Raw genomic sequence first — 16,261 nt, 5'->3', positions numbered from 1 at the left:
TCCCAAACTCCATCTCCTCATTGATGTGTGTATTTCAGAATGTCAGATTGTGCAAAACCTAATGAGGCTAGTCATGGCCGATTTTAAAAGGAGAGTCGATGTCTATTGAAGAGACAAGTAATTATCAACTACTTTTTAAAAAATCTAAAATGTGTGAAAAAATTGAAAGTATAGTGCAAATAACTATTTTTAGGAACCAGAGAAAGTTGCCAATATGAATATTTAGTATGTATTGTGTATTTCTACAGACAAGCGTATTCTACATCAGTAAAATTCAATCATACACTCAGGAAATTAACACTGATATAACACTGCTATCTGACCCCCAGATGGCATTCAAGGTTTTCTAATTGTCCTGATAATCACCTTTGTAGCAAAAGGATCCAGTTCAGAGTCACATTAATAGTTGTCATTTCTCTTTAATCTCCTCCATTTTTCCTTTCGTGTGATGACCTTCACACTTTAAAGTTTAGAGGCTAGTTATTTTGCCGAATTTACCTCAATTTGGGTTTGATCTCTCCTCAAGATTAGATTCATGTATCTGTGGTGGGAGGACCATAGATGTGAGGCTGCTTCCTCTCAGGGGCACAAAATCTCAGTTTGTCGCATTACTTATTTTGCTCACTTTGATCACTTGATTAAGGTGGAATCTGCTAGACCTTTTTTTTCTATTTGTAATTAATTTTTCTACTTGTTTTTGTTTTTTTCCTCTTTGTAATTAGTAAGTATTTGGTGGGGAGGTAATTTGAGACCATGTAAACATCCTACCCCTCATCATACTTTCAATTTATTCATTTATTTATATCAATGTGGACTCATGGTTTCCTATTTTATCTAATGGGTTATAATCTGTTACTAAAATGATTTAGTTTGACCCTCAAATTGTCCGAGATTTGGCAATGAGAGCCCCTTAAACCTGGCGCCTATGTCTTTTTGGCATAATCCCATCATTTCTTAAGTACTTTCTTAGTTTTGGGCACAACAAGAAATTCCAAGCTCATTTTGTTCTTTCTCTGTGCCAGCCATGAAAGCAGCCATCTCTTCAGGGAGCCCAGGTTTCTTTCAGCAAGAATTGAATTTAGAAACTAATATCTAGGTGCCGGGTGTGCTCAATGCTATTGGAATGTCCCTGCTTCCAGGTTCTTTTGGTGGACAGAACTAGGGAATATATGTACACACACATACACACATTGACAATGAGATTTATTTCTCTTTCTATATACATTGAAAACCATGTGTTCACACCAATGCTCACAAGGTTTCAGCTTTCTTCTTTTCAATAATTGCAACTCCTTTCTCTGGCAACAAGAAACCTTGTTCCCATTATCCTTAACATTAAGTATTTATTTAATCAGAGCCCAATGTGAATGCCCTCCTCATGCACACAGGCCCTGACAGCCCTCATCAACCTGTCTCCACCCCCTACCCCATGAAGATATCCTTCTTTACCCATTCCAACATCTTATCCTGCACTGGGCAGCTGCCTTCCCCTGAGTGTGGACACCCACCTTGCTTCAGTTTGGTGCCACATCCCTGCTCTGGGTCCCTGTAGCTCTGCCAGTTCCATCCCCTGCACAGATGTCTACCTTGTTCAACCCTACCTGTGGGCTTTTGCATTGAATTTCTATCAACCTCTTTGCCAGTCTGTACTGGCTTAGTAAGATACTATAACCTAAGTGGACTTTCTGGGGGCTGTATAGTCTCAGAAAATTGGGGGTATGGTTTCAGGGAGCCTCCAATGGGGCCTGAGAGAGGCAGTCACGTCTTCTGCCCCACATGGCCTGTGCAAATGAAAGTTGTCGTTGGGCTCAGATATAATACAAACGTGTGGGTCCAGCTGTCACCCCCACACTACAAAGCCTGGATGAAGGGCCCTTGCAGCAGAATGGCTTTTGCCACCTTCCAACACTTTCCACAGAAAATGATGCCTTTTCCTGACTCCCCCCTTCTTAAGGTTGGCTGGAGACAGAACTTGCCGGGTGTAGCTGCCCCAGGGGACATGAGATGGAAGGGAGCCCTCTGCCCACACCCACCTCCCCAAGGGATTGAACCGTACTGCTGTCTTGCTGTGCACTATTGAGAGACTAGGACACAGAGAAGGGAAAGGCCTCAGTGGAAACGTTCTTGAATGTAAATCTAATGTTTCAGATATGATAAAGATGCTATTGTCTTTTGCCACTCAATGCCTGAGGGTGAAACTGAATGAACTTAATATGTCATGGAAATAATTATGAGATAATTTTGATTGCTAAGTCATTCCATCTACACTGGAAATTGTTAACAATCATTGTCTGTACTCATAAACATTTAATATTTTATACTTTTTATTTTATGCCTATAATAAAAATGATTTAACTGTGTTGTCTTATATCTGAGTGGTTTGGAAATGTTTGTGCTTGGATGATTACATTTTTTGGCTCTCTGACACTTATTTGGAAGGATATCATTTCTCAGTTTTCGTTTTCTTACATTTCAACAGTAATGATACGGTGAGGAGGAAAACTGACCGTACTCGGGGAACTTAAATAACTGTGAGAACATTCTAGTCACAGGTTCAGATGTGTTCATAAGAAACCTGAGGTGTAAGTTTGTCACGGCATTTGCAGGTTTCTGTTTCTCCGGAATCATCTTTTATTTTGATCACAGTCACCCAAGCTCCATCTCCAGAGGCCAGCAGGGATTTAGCCGGCCTATTGTGTCTGAGAATCTCCCAAACGCACAAAAGAGCATTCCAGCAACTCCAAGGTGGGGCCCAGAGAGCATCTAGGCATGGTTTAGGCATGCCCCGCCTAGTGAGGCATGTTAATACAGAGCATTCCTCTCTTTGTTTTAAATATTTATTTATTTATTTATTTATTTATTTATTTGAAACAGTCTCTCACTCTGTCACCCAGGCTGGAGTGCAGTGGCATGATGTCAGCTCACTGCAACCTCCGCCTCCCAGGTTCAAGTGGTTCTCCTGCCTCAGCCTCCTGAGTAGCTGGGACTACAGGCACCCGCCACCAGGCTGGGCTAATTTTTTGTATTTTTAGTAGAGAAGGGGTTTCACCATGTTGGTCAGGCTGGTCTTGAACTTCCAACCCCAGATAATCTACCTGCCTCCCAAAGTGCTGGAATTCCAGGCATGAGACACCTTGCCCGGCCTTAAATATATATATTTTAAAATCCAGATCACTTTAAGCTTTTATTGTATTTTAATCTATTTTCTTCAGCTTAAAAAAAAAAAGTTTTAACCTGGATGGCTGCAGGGAAGCCAGTGCCTGGAGCACAACCACCTTGTTGCTAAGGCTTTTTGGAACTCCCCCAGGGACTGATCTGACTGGGGCAAGCAGAGAGAAAATGATTCTTTGTGCTTCCTGTGCTCAAATTGGAATGTCTGCCCCCAACCTCTGCACATCTCAGACCAGGGATCCTTCAAGGCCTGCTCCTCAGAGCTGGAAGCCACCCTCCCATCCTTGGAAAGGAGGCTGTCCCTCTGGGGCCTTCCTGGTGGAGACAAAGCAGGATGGCCATTCCTGTCCGTGTGTCCCACCCTCAGATCCCTCTGGGTGACTTTCAGTTCTTGAAGCCAAATACTGAATTGCATTCAACATCAGCAGCCCATGAACAGTTGAATGAATGCGGGAAGGAGAGAATCAAGGGGAAAGGCAGTGTCTGGAGGAAAGAGCATGATGTCGTCATCACAGAGATGACGGATCCGTCTCCCTCATTATCGTAAGCATGAGGCATCTGAGCTAAAGGAGAGGAAAACGTCTTGCCAGGCAAGGATGGACGCTGCTCTCCAATTTCCCCATGGCCTTGGCTGAAATACTCTGAAGTCCTCCTGAAATCTTTATAGCTTGGAGATACCTATGAAGAATGAGAGACGCGTTCTCTGCTTCAAAGTCAGCTCAGGCCCTGGGAAGCGAAACGTGAAGATGAAAACGCAAATCTTTAAAAAGAAAAAAGCCCTGGTGGTTTGCTGAAGACAGAAACAGGTGAGAATACAGCGTGATGACGACAGAGAACCCGGGCCACATCTAGGGACACACTCGACCCAGGCGCCTTCCATCCCCACCTCGAAGGTGACTGTGAGCCCTGCTACGTGGATAAGACGCGCACTGAGGGTGCTGCAGTAAGGCTGTGCCCGCCTGCCGCAGGAGGCGCGGTGGCCTTGGGACTCCTCTTCCTCTCCTCCCAATTGTGTGGCATGGTTTTTTGGCCTCCAGGCTTTGGCCACTCTCCAGCCATCTCCTCCCTGCTTACAAAAGAACTGGGCTGAGAGGGCAAATTGGGACCAGAAAAGTTTTTTTGGAACTTCTTCTGGCAACAAGCCTAAAAGGCCATTAAAGCTAAAAGCCATGTAATTTTTCTGCTGGGCAAAGAATGGAGTGAGGGTCTGGTTCTACTTAGGAAGTAAGATTTCTGCTTTTGTGGGAAGCTGGTGGTAGAAACAAACCATTTTGTGTTTTTAGTTTTACAATCATTTCCTCTACTCTGCTAGGTGGAATAAATAATTGTGTTCCATTATGATGGAAATAGTCATTTTATTCACATCAGAAAGCCTCCGGCAGCTTGGAAACAACAGACAATAAGGCATCCGTGCCGGGTATCATAAGTACTAACTTTTTCAAGTGTGTATCTTTAAAGAATGTTAAAGAATAAAGACATCCGGTAAAGGTCAGATTCATGTTCTTATTTAAGGACGGTGTTCATTTGACATTTTGGTTGAGGAAAGACAGTTTCTCTGCTACTCAGAGAGGAAGTAAAAGTTGTCTAATGGCAGATGTAGTCGCTGCTGTTAAACAAAGGGCCCGATATTAATTTCCCCTCTGTTCTAAATCACTGCTGGTGGAGGGGACAGCCTGGTCTTTGCCAGATGAATGAAGACAAACGGTCAAGTAAAATAAAGCATCTTCCTCTCCATGAAAAGACAAACACCAAAACTACTTTAAATGAAACAGTTTTTGACAGATGTCTTTTAGCTTTAAAACATACACATACACAACCTGAAAAAAAGGCTTTTGGAGGAAAAAAGGAAAGAAAATATTGGCAGAACATGTTGCAGAACTCAAATTTTGTGCAGACTTGTGAGGAATCCAATGCATGACAAGACACTGATGTAGGTTTGGACAGCTTGACTTCACTGATGCTGTACAAAGACAGTGAGAATCACGTAGACTGGATGGATACCTTAAAGAGCAAAGTCAGCCGGGCGCGGTGGCTCACGCCTGTCATCCCAGCACTTCGGGAGGCCGAGGCAGGCGGATCGCAAGGTCAGGAGATGGAGACCATCCTGGATAACACGGTGAAACCCCGTCTCTTACTAAAAATACAAAAAACGAGCCGGGCACGGTGGCGGGTGCCTGTAGTCCCAGCTACTTGGGAGGCCGAGGCAGGAGAATAGCGTGAACCCGGGAGGCGGAGCTTGCAGTGAGCAGAGATTGCGCCACTGCACTCCACCCTGGGCAACAGAGCGAGACTCTGTTTGAAAAAAATAAAAAAGAGCAAAGTCATTGTCAAAAAGGAGTCTTGAATTGGTTTCTACATCTCCTTCTCTAGCCACTTAGTCCCTGGTACAAGAGTCATCAAGGTGTCACTGACTGCTGGGCTGGGAGGGTTCAGGCCTGGCCTGAAGTCCAGCCTCTGGTGGCCTCTGGGTGCAAATCTCTACCGGCCCACATAGCAGGGACCATCAGTCCCACATCAAAATCCTCCCAGCTCTTTCTGCAGCTGTGGGAGCAAACCAGTTTCTGCTGAGTTTAATTCATCTTCCTCTTACGGAATGTGTTTGGGTCCAGCTAGCAAAGATCAATGCCTCCCCTGCGCGCTTTCATCCAGAGAGGAAATGAGATGTTTTCAGTTGTCCATAGCTCCAACTATCTCTGGACAACTCTGTCTTCCTGGCCATGAGTCTCAGCCACTCCTGCATTCAGACCCCGGCTGGTGTGGATGGAATTCGATTCAAGAAAAATCACCTGCCCACCTGTCGTCTTCTTGACATGATTATTCCAGCTGAAACATTTTGCTGCTTGCAGAGCCCTTTATTATAAAGTCTTTACTATCTATTTATTGTAAATAACTACCATTTCAAGTTGCCAGAAATGTTCTTTTATGTAAGGTGACTGGCATATCTTTCTTTTTTTTTTTGAGACGGAGTCTCGCTCTGTCTCCCAGGCTGGAGTGCAGTGGCACGATCTCAGCTCACTGCAAGCTCCGCCTCCCGGGTTCACGCCATTCTCCTGCCTCAGCCTCCCAAGTAGCTGGGACTACAGGCACCTGCCCCCGCACCCGGCTAATTTTTTTTTTTTTTTTGTATTTTTATTAGAGACGGGGTTTCATCATGTTAGCCAGGATGGTCTCAATCTTCTGACCTTGTGATCCGCTCGCCTCGGCCTCCCAAAGTGCTGGGATTAACAATGATCTAAAAATTTATTTTACAATTAATGAAAAGAGTAAAGTAGGTAATTATTGTTGCAAAAGTAATGAATTCGAATATAATTTTCAAAAATTCATTTTGCCACAATAAAGAGTATGTACTCTGCATATAGTGTTGATACACATACAAGAGAAGAGATCCCCCCTTCATTAAAGAAAGAAGAATCCAGAATGCCAGGCATTAACTGAGCAAGCACTTGAGATATGAGATCTATCATGTTTTTGGAGGAAGAGGAAAGAGGCAGAGAATGAAAATATCTCATTGCAGCTAAAAGGAGAGAATCAACTTTTTCGAGTTTTGCTCAAGGAGGTGGCTGTGCTTCTCTATGGAAGCTATCCTCCAGGCTAGAGTGCAGTGGCACAATCTCGGTTGACTGCAACCTCCGCCTCCCGGGTTCAAGTGATTCTTCTGCCTCAGCCTCCCAAGTAGCTGGGATTACAGGTGCATGCCACTATGTCTGGCTAATTTTTGTATTTTTAGTAGAGAAGGGGTTTTGCTATGTTGGCCAGGCTAATCACAAACTCCTCGCCTCAAGTGATCTGTCCACCTTGGCCTCCCAAAGTGCTGGGATTACAGGTGTGAGCCACCGTGCCCGGCCTGCAGACTTCTTTTCTGAGAATTTGCACATCCTTTTTCTGATCTTCTCCTCCCCACAAAGCTGGGAGGAAATAATTTTTGGGGGAGGAAAACATTTGAGACCTGAGGAGCACTGTCTCATGACTGCCAACCCCAAATCCTAGAACTTCAGGGGCCTAGTCCAAGCGACTTTCTATGACACCAAATAAATATGTCTTTTTTCCCTTCACCATTGCAAATGGAAAGATGCATGCACAGGTTGACAAACAAAAAGTTAGACAGATTAAACAGATACCTATGTAGACTCTTTCTCCTGGGAAGGGAAAAAGATTGTATCCTGCCTCTCTCTTTCATAAATAATGCCAGTTTGGCAGGCAGCAAAATAGATCTCTGATATCAAGAAATGCCAAGAGGTCACACAAGATAGTATGTGCCCATTCCCAGCTTCACCTCATGCTTCTCTTTAGCCTAAGTCTTCCATTGTCATCTGAAAAAAACACAGCTTGATCTTCAGATCTCATCTGGCATTAGCGATGCCTTCAAGTGTTGGGTATCTCTTCCCAGTAGCTGGGACTGTCCCATAGTTAGTGGACTCTTCCAGGAAACAAACAACAGCTGAGAGCCTTTTCTGTTTTGGAGGCACCTTGCCCAGGAGACCTTCTTACAACATCTGCCCTGAAGTTAGGAATGGGTCTTCCTCCTCATCTTCTGGAAACATGTGAGCCTTGAGCTTGTCCTGAACACTTGAGTCTCTTTTCAAGTATCTGGAAACAGTTGGAGGGAATTTTGACCTCGGTCAGAGAAGCCGCTGTTGTATTCCCTTTTGCTCTCTCATCTCTGGGCTCTTGCTTGAATGTGTTGAGTCTAAGCTAGTGCTGACCCTGGCCAAATGACAGCCAATGCCCGCAGCTATGCTTTTGTGGGGCAGAGATGCAACTGAAAAGTGTCCATGAGGGCAGCCCCAAGCGTTTGGGAGACATGTGTAAACAGACTGCAGGCTGAGTCGGGAGGCTGGAAGGTGGGCTCATACTCACCCATCAGGAGGCCTATTTGGAAGCCATGACTACCCCAGAAGCCACCGGATCCATTGTCTGCTGCCCCAGTGGACTGAATTGAAAGGGAACACAGGAAGGCAGAAAGGAAATGCGCCTTGTTGAAGGACAAGGACACCATCGTGAGGCCAGAGGCAACTGAGAAAGCCGGAGTCACCACAGTGTGGCCAGATGGAGTTTTTCTTCACAGAACAAATAAAACCAATATGCTGGAGATGGTGGCCTCTGACCTCCAAGTCAGCAAAGGCAACAAAAGAAAGCACAGGACTTGGGGAAAGGAGGGGAACACTGGTTGTTAGCAGCTAATGGTTTGATGTGTTGGATGACCCAGGGAAGTGCGATGGCCCAGGGAAGTGACAGCCACCATGAAGGCTGCTTTTACAGGAGCCTTCACCAACCTGGGCTGTGAATCTGGCCTGAGCATGAAACAAAAAAAATTCCATTTCAAATGGACTCACCTGAGTTAGACCACAACTCAGAATAGAGTGTCTTAACGTTTTTATTTTGAGTCATATGCCAAGGTCACATTTTATGAAATTCTAAGCAAGATCCTATGGTTTTTGAGTATGATCAATGTAAAAAGCATTAATGGATAGACTGACATACAACAAGGTGTAGCTCAACAAAGTAAAATTTTTAAAAATGACATTTAAAAAGTTATTAGTACTTGTAAATAGTAAAAACAATTCACGCTTAGTCTAAGTTATTCTTTTACCTCAAGAAATGAATGTAGGGCTTTGTTAGACTGTGGATGAGACAGGAGCCAAAATGAGCTGGTTGAGAAAAGACCACATTGGCATAAACTAAACAAAGGAAGCTCGAGATGCAACTGAAGTTCAGGAAAACAAGCGCTATTACTTACAAAATACTGAGATGTTACATGTCAAAGTTTGATCTGAAAGGTTTGGGGGCTTACAGAAAAGTCTGCACATGTGGAAATAGGATCTCCAGGCTATACCCAAGAATCCAGAGTTAACCATGGAAGCTGTCACAGTCCCGGCTTCCTTTTTCTGGGAAATAGTTGTACATTATGGCTGTTTGTGACTAAAATGTAGTTCTACCACACGATATTCTCATCAGAGCCCTCTTCCTCTGTGTCCAGGCATCTAAATTATATCTGCAATGTGCCTGCAGGCATATTACATACAATTAGGAAATCTTCCTTAGTAGCTCATTTTTTTTCCAAATATGTAATTTTGGCTGAATGATATTAAGGGAGTTTTTAAAAGATATCATTACATTAACGGAAATTATTACTATTTTAATTTGCCTGCAAAGCCTTCATTTCAAGTATCATTTCTTATAAGTTGTAACTTGGTGGGTGTCATAATCCTGATAGAATTTTAGCTCCTTGATAGCCTGAGACATTTTGGAGGAATCATTCCCAACAGAAAATCAGTTTAATGAGCACTTCTGGTGTTAACTGTGAACAGCTATTTCCCACACTCTTGAAGTATATGACTAAACCAGGGGCTTATGCCACCTTTTTAAATGTAACACCTGGTGTTCTGTTCCTCCCTGCTCCTGACCTTAACAATCATCTTTGAGTAACGCCTATCCAATTTATGGAATTGATGGACTACAGAAAAAAACAGAGGAGTTGAGCAAGCTTCCTGAAATAGCAAATTCTGAGATGAATTTCTAGAACAATCACGTAAGGTGCAATACAATGAAATGTTCTCTTATAATTTTCAACCAGCCAAGCCTTTGCCAAAAGGGTATTATTTGTTGGAGAAAATGACATCCCTGGGAATGCAGAAAGCAAATCGCTGATAGTAATGGAAATATCTAACCACTCACTACAGTATGTCTTCAACAAAAACATGGTGAAAACCTGGGACACACTGTTCTGTGAAATACGAAATGTTCAACATACATCCTACATATGGCAGTCTTGTGGTCAATGTGGTGCTTGAATTTCTCCCCTCTGCTCCAAACACAGTAATGACAAAATACGCAGTCAATGTTTCTTTTTTTTTCTTTCATTTATTTAAGTATTTTCATTTTAATTTAAATTCCGGGATACATGTGCAGAACGTGAAGGTTTGTTACATAGGTATACGTGTGCCATGGTGGTTTGCTGCACCTATTGACCCTCTAAGTTCCCTCCCCTCGCTCCCTAACCGCCAACAGGCCCCAGTGTGTGATGTTTCCCTCCTGTGTCCATGTGTTCTCATTGTTCAACTCCCTCTTATGAGTGAGAACATGTGGTGTTTGGTTTTCTGTTCCTGTGTCAGTTTGCTGAGGATGATGGCTTCCAGTTTCATCCATGTCCCTGCAAAGGACATGATCTCATTCCTTTTCATGGCTACAGCAGTCAACAAATATTTCATATGTATTTTACAAATTAAATTATACGTGAAATATATAAATTTAAAAGGATGGCTGTGCTAAAAAATGAGCTAAACATCCCTAGGGATCAGAAAAAGAGCTACAAAGCAGAAAGACTGGGGCACTGCACAGGCAGGGGTGGTGAAGATTTTATTCCTGTAGAATGACCTAGACAGGAGCATCCTATGTGCAGCTGGAGACCAGAGTTTGCCCTTCTTCATATAACTGAGGGCTGGATCAAGCTTTCTAATATGTGAAAGGAGACAGGAAAAGCCCTAATTGGTGTTACCTGAATGTGACGGTGGTGGAAGGAAGCAGAGGGAACAGCAATGGCAGCACTTGGGCCAAGCTGCCCACTAGCCCAGTGGCTGGCCCTGGGATGGCACCAATGGCACCATGGAACTACACACTGAACTACCAGGCTGAGTCCTGGATCCTACAGTGGAACTCCTTTCAAAAGTGGAGTGAATCCTCTCAAACCCTGCCACTGCCTTATCAACTATGTTTATTCTAAATCCTTTGCTGTCATTTCAAGAATGTTCACAGTATCTTCACCAGGAATAGATTCCTTTTCAAAACCCACCTTCTTTGCTCATCCATAAGAAGCAACTCCTCATCTATTCAAGTTGTATCATGAGATTGCAGAAATTCAGTCACACTTTTAGGTTCCGCTTCTAATTCTAGTTCTCCTGCTGTTTCCAGCACATTTGCAGTTACTTCCTCCACTGAAGTCTTAAACCCCTCAAAGTCAACCGTGAGGATTGGAATCCACTTCTTCCAAACTCCTGTTGATGTTGATATTCTGACCTCCCATGAATCATGAATTTTCTTCATGGCATCTAGAATGGTGAGTTTTGTCCCGAAGGCTTTCCATTTACTTTGCCCAGATCCATCAGAGGAATCATTATATATGGAAGCTATAGCCTTACAAAATGTATTTTTTTAAATAATAAGAGTTGAAAGTCAAAATTACTTTTTGATCCATGGGCTGCAGAATGAATATTGTGTTAGCAGGCTTGAAAACAACATTCATCTCCTTGTACATCTCCTTCAGGGCTGCTGAGTGAGCAGATGCATTGTAAATGAGTGATAATATTTTGAAGGAAATCTCTTTTTTCTGAGAAATAGGTCTCAACAGTGGGCTTAAAATATTCAGTAAACCATGCTGTAAATAGGTGCTGTCATCCAGGCTTTGTTGTTCCACGTACAGAGCACAGGCAGAGTTAGTTTAGCACAATTCTTATGAGCCTTAGGATTTTCAGCATGGTGAGTGAACATTGGCTTCAACTTAAAGTTGACAACATTCACCTCCAGCAAGAGAATCAGCCTGTCCTTGGAAGATCTGAAGTCAGGCATTGACTTATCTGGCTGTGAAAGTCCTAGATGGCATCTTCTTCCAATAGAAGACTGTTTCATCTACATTGAAAATCTATTGTTTAGCACAGCCACCTTCATCAATGGTCTTAGCTAGATCTTCTGGATAACTTGCTGTAGCCTCTCCATCAGCATTTGCTGCTTCACCTTGCACTTTTATGTTATGGAGATGGCTTCTTTTCTCAAACCTCATGAGCCAACCTCTGTTAGGTTGAAACTTTTCTTCTGCAGCCTCCTCACCTCTCTCATCCTTCACAGAATGGAAGAGAGTTAGGGTCTTGCTCTGGATTAGGCTTTGGCTTGAGGGAATGTTGTAGCTGGTTTGATCTTCTACCCAGACCACTAACACCTTCTCCATATCAGCAATAAGGCTGTTTCGCTTTCTTATATGTTCAGTGGAGTAGCACTTTCAAATTCCTTTAAGACGTTTTTCTTTGCGTTCACAGCTTGGCTACCTGTTTGGCACAAGAGGCCCAGCTTTCAGCCTATCTTGGCTTTTGACATGCATTTCCTGACTAAGCTTAATCATTTCTAGCTTTTGATTTAAAATGAGAGATGTGTGACTCTTCCTTTCCCTTGAATACATAGAGGCCACTCTATGGTAATTAATTGGCCTAATTTCAATATTGCTGTGTCCCAGGGAATAGGAAGGTCCAAGGAGAAGGAGAGATACAGGGGAATGGCCAGTGAGTGGAGCAGTCAGAACACACACAGTATTTATCCGTTAAGTTTCCCATCTTGTGTAGCTGCGATTTGTGGCACTCCAAAACAATACAATGACAATTGCAACATCAAAGATCACTCATCCCGGATCATAGTAACGGATATAATGATAATGAAAAAATCTGAAATAGTGTGAGAATGATCCAAACGTGACACAGAGACACAAAGTGAACACATGTTGTTGGAAAAATGGACTTGCTTGATACAACGTTGCCACAGACCTTCATTCTGGAGAGAATGCAGTGCCTGCAAAGAACAATCAAGCAATGCACAATAAGACAAGCTATGCCTCTATCTTAAAATTGTGAAAAATAAAAATAGTTCTTAGGTAAGACATAGGGGCCACAACTGCATTTGACGAATGTTATTAACAAATTATTTCTTTCCACCCCCTGGATGTCATGCTTCAGGGTACCAAGAAAGAATGTTTTCTTGAAGACCCCTATATTTCAGATGGACGATTCTAAGGGAATAAGCTTGAGACTTGTGCTTAGTCAATTTTCTGTCATCAGAGAGCTACATGATTCTTCGGACAGAGCTTAACTGGCCGTCACTCTCTTTCTCTGTGGATTGTCTGCTGCTGCCACAGAAAGCTTCACACTCCTCCACTTAAGGAATTATTCCACAGTGTGGATGGGTCAAGGTAAGTACCTAGTCTAGAATGTTTGTTTGGTATTGGTCCTGCTATTTAGAGAAAAATAATGATGGTTCTTTAGATTTGCTGAGTGGTATCAACATTGTTGAGAGTCTATCCCTAGAAAAAATTCACCAGCCATTACTGTTGTTAGCTCTAGTAAAGTATTTTTCCTATAGCAAAGAAAATTCCAAATTTCAAAGTTTGAATTTACTTTTTAGGTTTCTCACATACTACTTGATTAGTCTTAATCCTTTTTTTCTTGATCATGACATAAACCCATCCAAGGACTAGACTCTTCCACTAACTTTTCTGCCTTGTAATTGTTTCTCTAGAATGTTAATGCTGCTTGTTTTCTTTAAACTTAGTTTTTCAGGCCAGGTATGGTGGCTCATGCCTGCAATCCCAGCACTTTAAGAGGCCGAGGCAGGTGGATCATCTGAGGTCAAGAGTTCAAGACCAGCCTGACCAACATGGCGAAACCCCGTCTCTACTAAAAATACAAAAAGTAGCCAGGTGTGGTGGTGCATGCTTGTAATTCCAGCTACTCGTGAGGCTGAGGCAGGAGAATCACTTGAACCCAGGAGGTGGAGGTTGCAGTGAGCTGAGATCTCACCACTGCACTCCAGGCTGGGTGACAGAGCGAGACTCCGTCCCAAAAACAAACAAATTAATTCATTAAATAAATTAGTTTTTAGAAAAGAATATATTTGCCACAGAAGAGAAGATGGTGAGTAAATGACAAAAATAGTTGAAGTTAAAAAAAACTGTATGGCAAGAAAGAGAAGAATCTGAAGAACAACAATTATCTAATTAGAAAATGAATTTCTGTGTTGCAAGCCCATAGCTCAGTGGTGGGTCAGTCACCTTTAATAAGATGCAGGGCATCCCCATTACTAGGCAGCATGGCAGGGCACAGATGGCATTGGACCGCGGCAAGGGTGTGGGGGTGGTAAGTAATGATATCAGGAAGGGACATTAAAAGCATGTGTGCTCGTGCCTCTGCACTCCAGCCTGGGTGACAGAGCTAGACCCCGTCTCAAAAAACAAAACAAAACAAAACAAACAAACAAAAACACGTGTGCAGACCTGGCACGGTGACTCATGCCTATAATCCCAACACTTTGGAAGGCCAAAGCGGGCGAATCAAGAGTTCAGGAGTTCAAGACTCAGGAGTTCAAGACCAGCCTGGCCAACATGATGAAACCCCGTCTCTACTAAAAATACAAAAAATTAGCCGGACGTGGTGGTGCGTGCCTGTAATCCCAGCCACTTGGGAGGCTGAGGCAGGAGAATCGCCTGAACGCTGGAAGTGGAGGTTGCAGTGAGCTGAGATCGCGCCAGTGCACTCTAACCAGGGTGACACAGGGAGACTCCATCTCAGAAAAAAAATAATAATAAAAATTTAAAAATACATGTGTGCATTCTGTATATGCCATACCTGGGCTCCTTCTATTACCTCTTAAACTATAAGAAATGAATTTTTTCACTTTATCTTTATTGGAATTTTGATCTAAAATACATTCTGTTGCTCAAATTTGACTAAATACTTCTAGGACAGAAATATGCAAAAATCCTCATCTAGAACAAGGTACTCCTGAGTTAGAGATGGGAAGGTAAGAAAAGAGTAAGTATGTGTAAGCATAAAAAATCAAAACATAGTCAAGCATCTAATTGGCCAACTACCTTCTAACACTTCAACACTTGAATCTTCCTGGCTACTTGCACAGAATTGTTAAAGTAGAATAAATCATTTGACATGACTGGGTTTTAGGAAAATATGTGAGAGTCATTCAGGCACAAAATCAGCTTGAAATAGATGAAATTTTCCATCTGAGTGCTTCTACCGGGAGAGAATGTTTCTAGGAGTGCAGTATTTTTAATCTTGTTTTAAAATAAATACTTTAATGTATAAATCACTCAATTGTAAAGGCACTTCAATTTTATTTTCCTTTAGTTTTGAGGTTTTGGAATTGCTCTGTGCAGTTCCAAGTAAAAGCTCTTAGATAAAAGTTGCATGCTGAAAACCACGGTCACAAATATGCAAGTACAACTATAAATTTATACAACACTCAAGCTGTTTGTAGTTTGCAGAATTTGATAATAAAATGCAGAAGTGGGGTTTCCATTTAACACTCTATGGAACTGGCACTGCATGTATAACTTGGATGCAGGCAAAAGATGGAAAATTCCATGCATGGAGAATCTCTCGTGGTTGGGGCAGTTTGCTAATATCTTAATGAGGCAATTATGATAATTATGAAAATCTTAGCTTTACATTATTTGTGGTGTGTGCGTGTGTGTGTGACAGCCTTCCCAAGCAAACACAGTATTGTGATTCAGCAGCATTCAATGAGGAAAATTTCTGTGCTAATAATACAAAGTGGATCTTAAACTGCTGCATATTAATCAAATTCATTTAAGTGCATTCATTAATTTGTGTGTATAACAGCCAAACTGCAAATGTGGAGTTTGCTGATTTTGCACAAAATACATATATTAATGAATGCTAAATCTTCAACATGAGTAATAGCTTTAAAAATATTTTCATAAAGCAAAATTCCAAGGGGTAATACTGAATAATTCTTTTCTTTCAAATATTTCCACTTTCATTTCATTTTGTGTTATTTGGCTTTAAATGGAAAAAATAAATATGGAAGAAGAAAAACAATTAAGAAATAAAGGGTAAGCCCAAAAGACCATAAAAAAATGTAATATTGGACAATATTATTATTAAATTTCCTACCTCTCCAAATCACTTAATTTAAAAATAGGTTCAGGGCACCTCAGGCATGGTCCCATTTCTATGTACAAAAGAATATGAATTTGAAGCTTAATCAGGAAAGAGCCTTTCATTTCCTGTGCCGGAATGGAGACCAGAGAGGCAAGAGAAAGGGAGCCTCCACAGCACTGGGCGGGGGGAGCTGAGGGGTGTCTGTACACCCATATGTCTAAAATGAGCGGAAAACCTTTACATTTCCTCCTAAATCAGAGGAACTTCAGACTTGTGCTAACAGTCAACAATATCTTTGTGATGTATCACTTTTTACCCTCAATGCTAACTTCTCTGAAGGCAAGACTCCTTTCCTTGCCCCTGTATCAGTCAGCACAGTGCCTGGCATGGAGTACGCATTCAATAAATGTCAGTTTAAC

This window comes from Rhinopithecus roxellana, chromosome 11 (genome assembly GCF_007565055.1).
Source record: "Rhinopithecus roxellana isolate Shanxi Qingling chromosome 11, ASM756505v1, whole genome shotgun sequence".
Lineage (NCBI taxonomy): Eukaryota > Metazoa > Chordata > Mammalia > Primates > Cercopithecidae > Rhinopithecus > Rhinopithecus roxellana.
This window is presented reverse-complemented; position numbering follows the sequence as displayed.